Below are 16,447 nucleotides of genomic sequence, written 5' to 3' on the forward strand. Positions count from 1 at the left end.
TCATTTACTCACGAAGAAAGAGCTAAAATACTGTGATAAACATTGGTAAGCCGTGGCTGTGGGAAAGGGATGGTTCATACACTGGTTCGGTGACCGTCGAAATAGCGACGCATTGTTTAACTTATAGAATTCGAAATGGTCAAGTCACTCTTTTTAAATATGTTTCGACCCTGCAATTATTATGAAAAATCCGACAACTATAACGATTTGATCTTGAAGGAGAGAAACGGTTTAGCAACACCGGCTTGTTTACTCCTGTTTGAAATTGGAGTCTGAAAATGGAGTTCATTTTCTCATACTGGAGAGCTTCCACGATTAGTTTTATGCCCATGGGAAACAGGAAACTGCTAACTAGCCTGCATTATTTTAAGTGTGATTATGTACTATTTGGTCCATTTGAAATCGCTTAAGTAATTTTATGGAAAATGTTTGCTTAGAGCTTGTATGAAGAACATTTTGCATATTTATTTTCTGAAAATGTAGCACTGTTTTTTTTGGTCCCTTTCACAAAATGTATATTTTATTTCAGGATTCCGTAAATGGGTCCCTCGGCTGGTGCACTCCTACTCAATCAAGGGAATTGAGTTCTTTTCAAGTCATTTCACATTCCGCTTTTTTAAACAGAGCGCTGGCTATTAGAGTGCAATGCAAGCACAAGATGAGCACAGTGCTAGCATCACAGGCCACCATATGGTTTATGGGTCATTACCATGTTGGATTGTCTTAGAGATGCAGTGGAAATTAACAATCCTTTCTTTAGTCAATTACCCAATGAAACATTCCATGTGTAAACTGAAGCTCTCTGATTAGTAACTTATATGCAGATACCACATGCTGCATCATTTCAAATAGAGAAAAGTAATGTTTGTCACGAGTTATGCAATCCTTTAAAACTGTGTATCAGTTTGGGACTGCTGATTTTTTAATATGTAGAACATGATATTAAACGTGATACTCCCAGAAATAGAAATAACAGTTTATTTAACCTCAAGTCCTAGATCTTGCTAAGTAGGACGACTATGGGAGACACAAGAGACTCTTAAATCCCTGTTCATATATTGGCACCATGGGGATGTAGTAAATTACTCCGCTGCCATGACGGACGTAGTTCCCTCCAAATGTATAAATGACCTGTAAAGTAGGCAGTCATTTATAACGCATTGGCATGAAATGCCATCACATCACGGCATTTCCTGTAAATACATCACACTGTTTGGTTCAAGGGTGTGTCAGCAGGGTGCAACCCTGAACCAAAGAGTATTCTTTTTTTATTTTCAAAAATAAAATTCCAAAACGGAAATTTATTTTTGAAAATAAGAAATGAATGCTCCCCTTGCCATTGAATTCATCTCCCATGTGGGGGAGGATTATTTGATTTTTACTGTTGCTTACCACCAGGATTTGCCTAACGGTGATGGACAGTAAAAAATAAAAATGGCCAAATGTCTGCCCTTTCTGATTGGGTGGGCAGATATACAGACGTTTCTCACAGAGCCCTTACTTCTTTGGGCACTCAGAGAGGTTTGGCTATAGTGGTGATGTAGTGGTCACTGCTGAAGCTTAACCGAAGGCCCGTCTACATTTAAATTGGGCGGACTTTCATGTTGGCAGTTGGTATACTCTGCGGAGAACAAAGAGACAGCCTTCCTCTTAGAAACTTGATTAGGTCCATTCAGATACAGAGGGTTGCTAATTGTATTCACTTTTTGTTGTTAGGATACGGAGGGTCATTCAGTTGAGGAGCAGCCCTTTTTCTCTCATCCTGATCGCTCTCAAGTGTGGCTGTTGATAGTCAAGTGACGACTGTGCACATCTCTTTTTGCCTCTACAAAGGGTCATTTAGTTGAGGAGCAACCCTTTTTCTCTCATCCTAATCATTATAAAGTGTGGCTGTTGATAGTCAGGTGACGCCTGCGCACATCTCTTTTTGCCTCCATTGTAGACGCTCCAACGTGGAAACGGTCCTGTTGTGACAAGCTTCACTTAAGGCAAAGACTGAGAATGGAAGGCAGTCTGAGGAGGATCCAAATCCCCTACCTGCCAGCTCTGCATAAAAGTGGGACTTGCTGACCCCTTGTTTTTCCAGTTTCAAGTTCTCTCTAACCAAAGAGTGTGTGCTCCATTGCACAACCAGGGCTGGTTTCTACCTGATAGCCAGCTTCTCAAAGGTGAGGGGAAATCACATGTTGTCCGATCTGGAGGAAGAACTGTCTGACATTCCTGGGAAACATCGGAAGTCCTGCCTTGGCAAGTGGGCAGGACTGAACCAACCTTCCAGTAGGAGCTGACATGTGGAAGAGGTCAGAGGCAGTTACACCTGGTGCATGTGTCTGCCCACTAGAGACTCGCAGACTGCATGATTGGCACAATTGAAGTTGCAGATCAGTCCCGAAGATCCTCAGAAGAATGCTGCACTTCCAAAGTGTGCCCAAATACCTCAAAGTCATCCTCTTCAGCACCACCATGGCACTTGTGGGAGCATGTCTGATTGATTGGCATGACTAAATTCTTGATCAAAATTTGTGCCATGTCAACTGTGAGAAATTGGCCAGGCATATGCTGTCCACTATTCTAGTGGGCACCTTGCACCAGTCAAAATGACCCTTATTGATGGTAGGTTAAAGACAACCTTAATAGAAAGCTTTCCTAGTGGTAGCTGTGGAGAGCAGCCTTCAGGTAAGTCTTGGAGGAATGTAAAGCAGCTTGTTTTACCAGTCGATAATCTTGTGAATGACCAAATGAAAGGAGAACCACACCAGGTATATATATAAAATATATATTTATTTTAAACACATCCCTCTTGTCCCTTTATGAGGCTAGAGGCAAAAGCACATTCAGTAAACTATATAACACACAGTAAATTAGCACAATATACCTTAAGCCCTAGGGGTGTACCAAATCATATATTAAGAAAGTGGTATAAGAACCACGACTTGCATAGAAACAAGGCCTAGAGCCTTTAGAACCACTGGGGCCACCAGGAACCACCCAACGTAGTGACACAGGGGACCCACAGAGGATGTGTGCAGTGTGTGAACACAGCTTCTAATCACTATTAACTTCTATGAGGAAAGTCGCGGTTGGAATTTTAAAGATAAAGGACAAATAGAAGAGGACTTGGAGCAAACCCCTTTATAACTAGGGGGTTCTAGAGCCAACACCCATAGGAGCACCGGAGTACTCGAGTAACCTCACTCAGGGAAGCCGGGTGCATAGGTGTATTTTGATGTCGGGTTTCGTCGTCATTTTCAATGGCGATCTGATGCAAATTGCTGCTGGTGTCCAAGTGGAAAGTGTCCGGTGTGATCCAAGCCTGGTTCAAAGATGAGAGGAACCTGAAAGCAGAGGGGACAGAGTCATGGTCACTTGCCAGTGACCAGGGGCACGGTAGTCGAATGCCCACTGGGTGATTTAAGGTGAAGAAGGTGAAGCTTGACTCTTCAGCCATGAGGACCAGGAGGCGTCAATGACAACCAGGATCTGGAATCAAGCTGTTCCACACAGGATGTTGAGTGCTGTGGTGTCGGTTTCCGGATTGGACCCAACAAGCCTTGGCAACAGCAATTCACGAATCAAAGAAATGCTTCGGTGTGGACCAGAAAGGTTTGAGGGACTCACCACTTGGTAGGGAGTCAGGGCATGTCTGGGTCAACCAGGGAAGCCCAAGGAAAATCAAAATGGCCTTTGTGGGGACCCACCAGTTGATGGACCAGGGATCGCAAAGGAGCCTCAAGTTGAAATGCAAGAAGGGGGCTCACAGAACACTCATGGAGTGTAGGCTCACAAACTTCGGTGTAGATGGTGCTCGAGGCTTGGGCTACAAGTAACCCAAAGCACAACTTCAGGAAAGATTGGGAAGTCAATGCACTAGCAAATGTGCACAGTGTGCAGGGGTTCTGGTTCCACGTCACTAATGAGGGCTGCAGGTCTCAACTTTGCGGGGGACTCGTGTCGGCCTTCGCGGAGTCTGGAAATCCTCTTCCCTGGCTGCAACTACTTCAGAGTCCGGTGGGAGCTTCGGCGATGCAGACCGGCAAATGCTTTGTTGTTGCCTGCTTGGTCAGGGGAGTCACTCCTTGACCCCAAGGGAGGCTCTTCTATCCTCCAGTCTGTAGTAGAGTGTCAAAGTTCCATGATTCAGTTTCAGAGTTTTGTCCAGGTGTAATCTAAAGTCCTGTTGCCAGGGGTCCCTTACTTATTCTAAGAAACGGGGTTGGACATGCTTTGGGGACCCACCGATGGAAGGGTCAGGAAATCAATCAATCAATCATGACATTTGTGAAGCTCACTACATACCTGTGAGGGTCTCAAGGAGCTGGGGGTGGTTGGGGAGGTGCGGCTAGTGATTGAAGAGCCAGGTCTTGAGGAGTCTTCTGAAGGCCGGTAGATCTTGGGTCTGCCGTAGGTTGGTGGAGAGGGTGTTCCAGGTCTTGACAGTGAGGTGGGAGAATGATCTGTTGCTGGCGATCATTCTTGTGATGCGGGGGATAGTGGTGAGGGCGAGGCTGGTGGGGCGGAGGTGACGGGTAAGGGAGTAGAAGTTGAATCGTCTGTTGAGGTATGCTGGGCTGATCTTGTGGAGAGCTTTGTGTGCGTGCATGAGGAGCTTGAAGGTTATTCTCTTGTTGATGGGGAGCCAGTGCAGGTCTCTCAGGTGGGGTGTGATGTGGCTTCGGCGAGTCATGTCGAGGATCAGACGTGCTGAGGCGTTCTGGATGCGTTGCAATCGTCTCAGGAGCTTGGCCAACGTTCCTGTGTAGAGGGCGTTTCCGTAGTCTGTAGTGACACAGGGGAACCACGGAGGATAGAGGGGTGGTTACACCCATTTCCTTTGTCCATTTTTACGCCAGAGCAGGGGCTGGTAGCCCCTGCAACCGGTTTGAACTGGGCTATGCACAGGGACACCAAATGTACCCCCCAGTGCTGACTTCAAAGCACTCTCAGAGTGCACCCACCCAACCCCAATACACAAAAGCCTGTCTGGGAGGTGGTTACACCTCCCTGTGATAGGAAACCTATTGTACAGGCCTCTCCTTCCGGAGTTTTGTCCAGCAGCAGGAGGCCAGACTCGTGTCTGTGGCTTCATCCTCCATTTTGTGATGCCAGGGCTCTTTTAAACTATTACCGGTTGGACCAGTGTGTACATGTCTCTCCCTCTAGAAGGGTGGTATTCTACCCCCGCGCCAGGATGGGGGGGGGGGGGGGGGGGTAGGATTCCAAGGTATTTGACACCAAATACGACATCTTTCCTTGCAGCCATTCCAAAGTTAGCATTTACCGCGAGGTAATGATGCACTTAAGAGTATATGGTCTGGATGCATCACAGAACAGCCTCAGAGAATAGGCTCCGAAATCTGCAGAAGGGCCCAGCTCATGCATGGGCACCCTCTCACACAAAACCAAGTACTCTGCCTTCAGGATTGATAAGGCTTGCCATATGAGTGACTGATAGGCTTATACGTGTCAGTGATTGAAGGTAGCTATAGGTAACCTATATCTTAGTAAGGGATGCATGCACCACCTTACCCAGGCTGCAGTAGCAGCCTTGTGATGTCATTTTGGAAACCTTCCCAGGGGTGGCATAATACATGCTTCAGCCCCTGGTAGGCCTCTGGGGTACCGATGCCCTTAGTACCTGGTGTACCATATACTAGGGACTCATAAGGGTACCCCAGTAACCAAACTGGAGTGTACCTAAAGTACATGCAATCATTTTAGAGAGGAAGCAGCTAGGCTGGGGTCCTGGACAGCAGGGCCCCAGCTGGACTTAAGTCGAAAAACAGTGAAACACCAGCAAAAAATGGGGGTAACCATTGCAAGCAGATCCTACCCTCCTACAGCAACCACTGTGTGAAGGTACCCCCAGCACTGCAACTGTGTGCTTTGCATTTCTAGCTGTGCTGAAAGCGAACACTGCAACCCAGTTGTGCCCATCTAAGTCAACACCCAGTGAGTAGCTGGCCTGCCACTACTCCCCAAGGGCCACTATTCTGAAGAGCAAGGGTGTCACCTGAAGGCACTACATGCAAAATTAGCTCCTTGCAAAAGAGGTGCCACAGACCCCAGCAACTGATCGGACTGTGCTAGTGTACCCTAAACCGTGTCTAGAAGTACTCTGTTGATGACCGAGCCCGCATCTTAGATAAGAGTACTGCTGAACAGCCTCCATCCAAGGTGAACCCAACAGGATTGATAGTTCACTCAGCTGAGGATTCGAGCCAGCCCTTTGAGGGCCATCTGTACTAAATCAACTGCCTGAGCCCGCAAGAAAGCCACTGTGAAAAGCTGCCACTCCTGGCGCTGCCACCCAAAGACTCAATACACAGGTTGCAGCAGTATTCCCACATGAACGGATTTGTCATCCACTGTGCACTTGGTCCTATGCACAACCAGCGAACACACTCACAGGAGTTTCATCACAGCTCTATGTCACCAGGCAAGGAAAGGCTGAAAGACTATATGGGCTACTTAGCCCCAATACATGACTGTGTCCTATGAGAGGGGTGGGAGTATTGCACCTAATATAGAGACTACGGCACCAAAAGAGGCATGGGGATCTTTCCATTACTCTCATGGAAAAACTTGTGCAAAATATGGATTCATACTCTTGAAAAAATAACCCCAGAAACAACACTTCGAAAGCAAGTCTAAATCACTGAATGTGAATGGTTTCCTAGAATAATTATCTGTATGCAGTTTAGTTTTCCATCGAGCCCAAAATTAGAACAAACGGACTTCAAGGATTCTCCTCACTGTAGCAAAAAGTCCTGGCTGCAGTAAATATTTATCTTGATAGCCAATTTATACTCTGTGACTTCAAAATGGCCGCCACAATTAGAAAACCATGCAAGAGTTCTGTGGAATCACAGGACATGTAGTTTCGTTAAATGAACTCAAGCATTTTAAATAACGCTTCTAGAAAAGATGCACCAGCACTAGACACAAACTGCAGCCTTTCCTGCTTCTAAATGCATGCACCTTCAACAAGTCATACTATTGTCTGTCTGTGCCAGGCTATCATGAAGAGGTAAGCATGGGCCACAGATTGCATGTGTGTTTCTATTTCTTAGTAAAGAAATCAAGATGCACAGCAGAGTGAAGGGCAGCTTTGGATAGTGCTAAGTAAGTTAAACAAGTCTAGTAATGAGAACACTGCTTCACTTTGACCTAAAGCTTACCATTTCTCTATTGCTTTCACACACAATTTTAAAATAGTAGTTTTAAGTGCAGCATGCAAAGATACAGTGCAGCACACAAAATAAATAGAACGTGCGATCTATGATACATTGTTGTTAATTATCAGCACAGTGCAAAATCATGAAGAGGATATCTCAGCTCCTACACAACAAGAAACTTCCCATATGGGAATCCCCAATTCAAGCGTTGTCAATGGTAAAGGGTCCAGAGGGAGGGGGGCGGGTCGGGGTCAGAGGGACATCCTGCAGGGGAGGGAAAAGCAGTCACTGACCAGCACCGGACCCAGGGCCGGCGGGGGAGCGCGGGAGAGGCAACGCCACTGGGAGGAGAGAGGGAAAGGAGAAAGGCAATCAGAGGACCCCAGATGTCAACAGGCCAGGACCTAGTGGGCATTAAATCCTAGAACTCCAATAGGAGAGTCTGGCACCGAGAGGCATCCTCCAGCCATCTCTCATCCGTAGGAGCCAGCTTGTAAACCCAGCACATGGCTACCCTACGCCTAGCAAGGACAAGCAGCATTGCAATCAACTGGCGGGAGGCATCAGGGCAGAACTTAACAAACCCCAGAAGGCACAGGGGTGGGTTAGGCCGCACTGCCGCACCTGTGATATCAGAAATAGCAGAGCACACCGCCCTACAGAACTCCGAGTCCTTCGGGCAAAGCCAAGCCAGATGAGCAAAGTCCGCTGCAGGAGCGGCACAGCATATACAGTTATCTCCGGGGGTGAGCCCGAGCCTATGAAGCTGCACCGGGGTACGGTAGTACCTATGCAGGTACTTGAAATGAATCAAGCAAAGCTGGTAATTTGGTGACAGCTTTTTCATCTGATTGCAACAATAAACCCAGTCGGCTGGCCAGATTTCGGCTCCTAGATCAATCCCCCACGCCTCCCGAGCTCGATCAGAGGTGGTGGAGCCAGACAGCAGAGTAAGAGCATAACGTTTGGTGACTAATTTATGTGGGGCTGAGGAGGTATAGATAAGATCCAGAGCAGGCATGCTGACTGGGGGTTGAGGGAAGGTAAAATGCAGTTTCCGGAGGCCCATACATTACGCGGAAAGCGGTCACTAAAGCCAATGCATGGCAAGATGTAAAATAGAAAGAGCAACTCCAGTGTGTCAAACACCTTGGTAGCGTCAAGCAAGGCAGCCACGGCCGGCAGGTCAGGGTTAATTTGGTGCAGTACCGAGAAGAACGTGCAGAGGTTGTGGGAGGTCGCCCTCCCAGATATGAAATTGGATTGATCTGAAAGAGCGATGGCAGGCATTAATAAGAGCAGGTGGGAGGCGAGCAGCTTAGCAAATATCTTGTTATCAATATTTATAAGGAACAGGGGGTGATAGGAATCGCGATGGTCAGAGGGTTTATCAGGTTTAAGAAGAAGGATTAGCAGCGCCTCGCGCAGGGAAGGAGAAAAGTAGCCTGAATCAAACGAGTCCTTATAAATTAAAGCGAGATGTGGCACCAGGAGACCGGCAAAAGCTTTATAGACAGAGGCCGGCAGACCATCAAAACCCAGGGCTTTGTCTCCGGGTGGACTATTGATGACTTCCAATATTTCCTCTTTGGAGAATGGTTCATTCGGAAACTTGCGATGGTGGTCTTCCAACCATACCAATGCGATGGAGTCAAAACATTGGTCAAAGTCCACTCGGGCTAGGGGCATGCCCGCAGAGTTGAGTAGAGTAAAAGTCAAGAAAACCGGACTTGATGTTATCTGGGGAGGTAGTCCTGCCTGGACCGCTGTCACTTAGTGGTGTAATATAGGAAGCGGAGCGCGGTGGGTGAAGAAGGTTGGTGAGGGTGCACCGGGGGCGATCCCCCTCACCGAAACGGCGCGCCCGGCCTTCCCTGCCTAGAAATGACAACTCGCGATCAGCCTCGTCGGAGAATTTGGTGTGTTTCTGGCGCGGCCGTGCCAGTGTCTCGGGATTGGGGCTAACAGACTGAGTGGCCTCTAAGTCCCTGATTTCCCCCTCGAGCCTCCCCAAAGCAGAACGAACAGAGCAAAGAACGCCTTACAGATTAGAAATACATTTACAACGAATGACGGCCTTGAACCCCTCCCAAAAGGTAGAAGCGGACTCCACCGACCCCGCATTAATATCAAAATAAATGGTAATCACCGTCTGGATGCCCACACACAAGACGGGATCTCGGAGAGCAGTGGGAGAAAGGCGCCAGGTAAAAGCCTGCCTTGGAAAATGGGGGGGGGGGGGGGTGGAAACAAATCTGTACAGGCGCGTGGTCAGAAAAGGTGCGAGCCATGTACCTAACATCAAGTAGACAGGACAGGACATCCGGCGAGGTCAGCCAGAAATCAATACGTGACCAACAGCCCCGCACTCCAGTAAAACATGTGCCCCCCTGCTCTTCAGGGTAGGAGTGTGGCCAAACATCATAGCGGGCTTTTTCGGTGCAAATCGACGAGAGAACTGCGGTAGCACGAGGATGAAATGATTGGGAGCCAGACCGGTCCAGAGCCGCAAAAGGAGTAACATTAAAGTCCCCGCCCCAGATGACCGCCGCGGGACCACAAGAGGAGATAAGTTGCCAAACATGGGTAAAAAAGTCTGCATCATCACAGTTTGGGCCATAAACCGCGGCGATCAGGACAGGTTGAGCCAGTAGCAAACCATGTAAAAGCATATATCTGCCATCCGGATCGCGGATTACCCTGTCCGTCTGCCAGGGGAGGCCCCGTCGCATCAGACTAGAGATACCCCTGGAATAGGAAGAATAAGTGGCGTAGTGGGATTCCCCCCAGTACCTGGAGCGGAGTTTGGTGATGGTCCCCGGGAGCAGGTGTGTCTCTTGTAGGAGACAGAGATTGACTTTGTGGCGCTGAAGATGGGAGTGTATCAAACGAGCTTTGCGGTGATCATTCAGGCCACGAATATTCCGTGACCAGCACACTAAATCAGCCATGAGACAACAGAGAAAAGTGGGGCCCTAGAGGGCAGGCAAGCAAGCAGACTGCGGACCAGAAGAGCCGAAAGCGCGAAGCCCAGCAAGTGATTATGAAGTCAGCACCCCAGGCGGCAGAAAAGGCAGATGGCAGGGTGGGGGGGAAAGGGACGCAGAGAGCCCCAGGTCGACCCAAAAACACAGCATGGTGTAAAGGAGCAGGACAAACTATGGAGCAAAGCAAAACTTGATTGAGAGTGTCAGGGGAAAATAACCAATGCAACAATCGCCTTACATTATCAATACAACGCAGCACAGTGTCAGCAAAGAAACATGTGAGAACGATAGTGAGCAGCAAAACGGTGGCAAACTGAAGCCACCTCTCCAGTACGAGAGCTGAACCCCCTGCAATCCCCCCGCCTCCTCCACCCGATCCCTACACAGCAACCCCAAGTCAGAAAACCCCAACCACCCGCACCCACTCCAACCCCTCAAATAGGCTGAGTTATCCTCCCACCCCACCCCCGGGACTCGCAACTAGGAAGGGGAAAAACAGCATGAAAAAAGGGAATCATCCATTGAGGGCATGGCGGGCTAGGCATACGACCCTGCAAAGAAGCAGGGTGGCTAAGCTGTAAGGATGCCGAACATCATTTAGGTACAAAAATTGGAGTTCGTAGACCAGTAATGTCTGCACGACTCAGTCATTGTCACTAAGGCAGCCTGCCCGTCATTCTGAGCTGTAGAGGGGGAGGAACGGGCATCTTTGTCCAGCTTTTTGGCAAACGCCAGGGCCTCTCTGGGATCAGGAAAGACAAGTGTTTTTGTATCCTGGCGGACCCTGAGCTTCGCCGGATAGGCCAAGGAGTACAAGACCTCGTGCTTTAGGAGAATGCGCTTGGCAGGAAGAAATTCTCTCCAAGCAGCCTGGACAGCAAGGGTATAGTCGGGGTAAAATGAGAGTGCAGCCCTGAGGATGGAGTCCCAGTTCCGGTAATTCAAAATCTTGCCAATAATGGGACGAGGTGGCAAACCAGGGCCGGGACGGGGACCGAGAGAGCAGTGGGCGTGCTCTACAATGAAAACTGGGGATAGGATGTCGCCAAACAGGTCCCTTATCAATCGTTCCACAAAGTCCTCCATATTAGAAATGCTTGTGGATTCCGGAAGACCCGTGATGCGGAGGTTACTCCAACGGGAGCGGGCCTGCAAGTCCTCGTTCTTGTCTCGGATGAGGGCCAGGATCTTGTCCATCTGAAGAAGTTTTTGCCAATCCTGCGTGGCAGCATCCTCAGCATCTGAGACCCAGGTTTTGACGTAGAGGAGACGGTTGTCATGGGAGTCGACGCAGGCCTTCACTGTATCCAGACGGGCTGAGAGTTGGTCAAGCTGGGTAGCTATACCCGTCACCATGGATTTGATGTTAAGCATGATGGCCTTGAGGTCGTCTTTGTGATTGGAGGGAGCCCCCATGTTGGCTGCAGATACAGCATCCTCAGAGCCTGTGCCATCCAGGCGAGAAGACTTCAATGCTATCTTGGGCTGCTTGGGATCGTTCTTGCCCATGGCGGAGGACCTCGACAGCAGGATGTTCAACAAGCTGCAAAGTCAGGTAGCCCAGGTAGCCAGCCCGCGCCGACCTCCCAAGAGAGCAATCCGGTAGGGGGCACCGCCGAACCCGAGAAATGAGGAGCTCCGAAGGGGTATCAAAGCGGCGCCACCCAGTCCCAGTCTCACTCCAAAGAAGAGGGATCTGCCATGGCGCACCCCGCGTAACAAAGCCATGAGGACGAGGCGCGGTCGGGCACTAGATGGAACAGATGGAACAGTAGGCAGCTGAACAGGGTGCAGGCAGTACCAATGAGCCCACAGGGGTAGGGACAATAGAGGGCTGAAGTGCCAGAGGTGCTGCCGCGGTGATGGTCAGCGGGCCAGCAGCAGAGGAGGCAAGAAGATAGCAGTTGAGATGTCTGGCGGGGCTACAGCAAGCTGATATGGCATCCCCACCCTCCCAGCATCCAGTCAGGAAGAGGAGCTGAGGACAGAGGAGGGCAGGGCACGTAGAGCGGAGAGAAGCCCCCACACAGCTCCGGGGTGGGGCGGGGGGGAGACACACTTGGCCGCAGCAGAAACAAGCAGGGATATGCAGGTGGCCCGCCACACACAATCCCAAACCCGGGCCCCATGGCAGCTGTGCAAGGCAGACACCACCACCGCAGCTCGCCAGGCCAGACGTAGCGGCCTACAAGCCCTCAGCCCTGCCCATAGCGCCACAGAGGCAGTCCCACTCGTCAACTCACCCACGGTCTGGAACGGCATCCAGCGGCGACCAGCCTCGCACTGCGGACACCTCAGAAGAGGGCCCGGCCCTGGAATCCAGCGGGTATGGGCCCAATGTAGCAGGTAATGGTGTGCCTCACTGAGGGAAACAACAGATCCAGCGGCAGCCGGGGCGGGCTCCACTGAGGGGGCAGTAGCAGGGAAGACCAGGCAGGCAGCAGGTGAGAAGCCGGCGAGTGCAATTAAGGCTACAGCAGGATCGAGGCCCGATTAAGCCGGCGGGCCCACAGTGGTGGGAGGAGGCCGGTGCAGGAGGCAGGCAAAGCGTGGAGAGCAACGGGCAGCACCCGCACAGCCGGAAAGCACAGTAGGCGCACGGGTGAAGGGGAGCACAGCCAATCGCGGCAATACGAGCGGGGAGGCGCAAGAGGCCCACCGTCCACTACACCTAGCCCCGGGCTCTCACAACGGCCGCGCAGGTGGCCCCGAATGCACCAGAGGTCCGGTGCCCCTTGAACAGCATACCGGGCCCGGCAGGACAGACCAGCCCCCTACCCCGCCCAAAGTACCACGGCAGCAACCCCACTCACCCGCGGCCAACCAGCAGCAACACAGCGACTTCCAGGCTCCCGCGGGCGAACACCGGCAAAGAAGGCCCAACCTCGCGGTCCGGAGGTCGCAGGCCTGGCGTCCAAAGAAAAGATTGCACAGCTCTGGCGCAGTACCCAGTCGGAAGGCGGCGATACGATGATACTGCTCCACACTGAGCTGGCAACGAGGATTCAGCCTCTTCGTGCAACGATGGTAAGGATGTCAGCCGGATAATGACGGATGTTAACGCTTGTTCGACAGAGCCCACTAAATGTGCGGCCATCTTGCAGCCGGCCAAGCCACGCCTCCATTTTAAAATAGTAGTTGAAAGGAAGAGTCACTGACTCCCTGGTAGTTTCAGTTGATACTCGGTCCTTTTAGCGAAGTCATTAACATGAGCATTAAGAAGGAGCTTGGAATCAAGATGGAATCTAAGCGATACTATGTTAGTAACTTAGGATTTGTCCCGAATGAATTAAAATTCTCTGGGCACTTAGAAAGAAGCTTACAAGTAGGTTTGTGGCGAGACGTAGTAATGCACTCTTTATAGAATTGGGCTTCAGTTTAATTTAAGCCAACCCAGCCTGTATTTTAGAGTAGGGAAATCATCCGAACCACTGATACTCAGCTACAGTTGAGTGTCATTAAAATGCTGATAGACAGAAATTTGAAGATTTGCAAATATTATTGGCAATGGTTCAATGGAGAATTTGAAGAATAGCAGACACACACAGCTCGATGGGACACCAAAGGAAAGAATGGAGGATACAGAAAGATAATTTGCAATCTTAAGATGTTCAATTCTGTTTGTTACACAAAAACTAACTTAAAAACGTGCTCCCTCAACATTTTAACTGAGAACTTTGGTTTGACGGATCATCTGTGGTTTAAAGTATGAGGCTTGAACAGCTCTTGCACTTTTAAGCTTTGATATGAACATTTAGAATGTGGCCCTGTCTAATAAGTACTATTGAAGTCTTATGGTAGATCTTAATTCTATAAGATTTGTTCCTGAATCTCTGAACGCTTTTTCTAGTTGTTTCATTGACAATTGAACCAATGTGCGCTTTTTTGAGTTTGAAAATATAAAAGATGATGAATTTGAAGGGTATGTTCATTATGGTGCATCAAGGATCAAATCTATCGAGGAGGACATCAGAGAAAAGTTGATATTCAAGTGTGGTTCTCTGTAAAGGAGCCTCTTTTTAACAGGAGCAGCTAATGAGTGAGAAATGGAAAATCTTCAGATCTTGCAGTAGTAGTAGTAATAGTAGTAGTATTCAATTCAATTCAAGAATCTTTATTCGGTGATTAAAAAACACCATAAAAGCACACATACATTTACATAGATAAAAAAGCATTAAATATTAGTCAAGATCCTTGTACATAGATAATACAATACAATACAACATACAGGGCCGTGAATTTAAAACAGAGAGTCCCAAGTCTTTTTCATTCCTCTCCCCTCGTCATCCTTAGTCGGACCGCAACCTTGATAAAATTCATAACACAACACAAGGTTAGCGGGTCAGAAGCTTTTTGCAAATAGACTAATGCATCTCTGGCGTGTTCCAGGTGGGCTTTTTTTAAGATGCTTACTAGGAATCTACGCCTGGGCATGGAAAAATAAGGGCAAAGCAAGATAAAATGAAGGGAATCCTGCGGAGACCGGTTGTCGCAGCCGCAGGGTCCCTTCTGCTCAATTGACATAGTGAAACCTGCTGGTGAGGCCAACATAAAAGGAAGTAGGTTCAGTCTAAAACGGCACATAAGAAATCTATCCTGTGTATTATGTACAAGATACAGATAGGGCTCCATACCCTCCACTCTCTTCACCAAATTATGAGCCCTCACAGACTTTTTCTCTCCTTCAGCCACAGCACGGCATTGGGTTTTCCGCTCTAGGAAAATTTCCCCTACTTGTTTCTTGTGCTGTGCTGAAATGGTAGTGGGGTTCTTGAAGAGGTTTCCAAACCCTAGATCCTCAAGAGTATTTCTCACATATTTAAGCCATGGGATGCGCATACAGTGAGTCCTACCTAAGCAGTCCAATAAAATTTTCCTGCTTAAGTGCGCATCTGGGTTTACCCAGATTTTTTGCCACGCCACAATTGGCCTAAGTTTTAGCAAATCAACCAGGTATGACCTCCCTAGCTCACTGTGAGCTATGAATCCAGCGGTACTGGGTGGTGCCCTGAGGATAGATTTCAGGTGTCTGTTTTCTTCCTGTTCAATTCTAGAGGTGTTCACAAAGCCCCAAACTTCTGCCCCATAGTTTACTTTAGCGCATGTTATGGAGCCGTACAGGTTCATCACCTGTTCCGGACTCCATCTGCCCAGCCTCCTGCCATATCCGGCTATTTCCCCATTAGAGGCAATCATTTTATTACAACGTTCTGCCACCAAGGAGTTAAATTGAAGAGCACCATCAAAGGTTACTCCGAGATAGGAGAACGTTTTAACTTCCTCTAAACAATGGGTGCCTATTGTGTAAGAAAATTTAGAGGAAGTTTTTTTGCCTGCCAGGAGCACGTAGGATTTGCTTAGGTTGACAGATAAGTCCAGGTCACTCATGAACTTGACGAACCCATCTATCAAAATCTGTAGGCTTCGGGGTGTACGCGCAAGCAAGACCGCGTCGTCTGCGTAAAGCAGGACAGGGATTTGCCGCGTCCCAACCCTTGGGGAATCTGCCTTTAAACCCAAGAGAAACTGTTCCAGATTATTAATGTAAAGGGAGAACAAAAAAGGGGCAAGAATACAACCTTGTCTGACTCCACTTTTGCATGGAAAGGAGTCAGACAATCCACCCTCCCTATTAAATCTAACTTTAGCCGTAGTGTCACTATGCAGCTCTCTTAATATGGTGATTAGACCACTCTCGATCCCCATGCCTGCCATCATGTCCCACAACTTCCCTCTGTTGACGTGATCGAATGCTGCTGCCAGGTCCATGAATCCCATATAAATGGGTTCATCACTGGCCAGAGTATATTTGGCAGTCAGCATATATAGGTTCAGGCATTGGTCACCAGTGGACCTCCCTGACCTGAACCCGTATTGGGTGTCCGAGAAGATGTTGTTCTCCTCGGTCCACTCGGACAATCTGTTCAGGAGTGCCCTTTCCAGAAGTTTAGCCGAGACGTCAATCAGGGAAATAGGCCGATAACACTTAGGGTCGTCCTTGTTGCCCTTTTTAAAGATTGGCACAATGATCGCTTTAGACCATGATGGAGGGAGACCGCAGGTGATAGCAGTATTTAGGACCCTAGTCATCAGGGGGGCCCATAGATCTATATTACTAAGGAAAAGGTCAGGGGGAATTCCATCTGGGCCCGGAGCTTTATTCTTAGTCAGACTCTCCATCCCTGCCGTAATCTCCTTAAGAGTGAATACTACCGGGATGGCCTGACTTTGGGTTACTAGTGACTCTACATGGGTGCCCGGTTCATGGTTATACAAACTCCTAAA

The sequence above is a fragment of the Lissotriton vulgaris genome, chromosome 3_1, assembly GCF_964263255.1.
Source record: "Lissotriton vulgaris chromosome 3_1, aLisVul1.2, whole genome shotgun sequence".
Lineage (NCBI taxonomy): Eukaryota > Metazoa > Chordata > Amphibia > Caudata > Salamandridae > Lissotriton > Lissotriton vulgaris.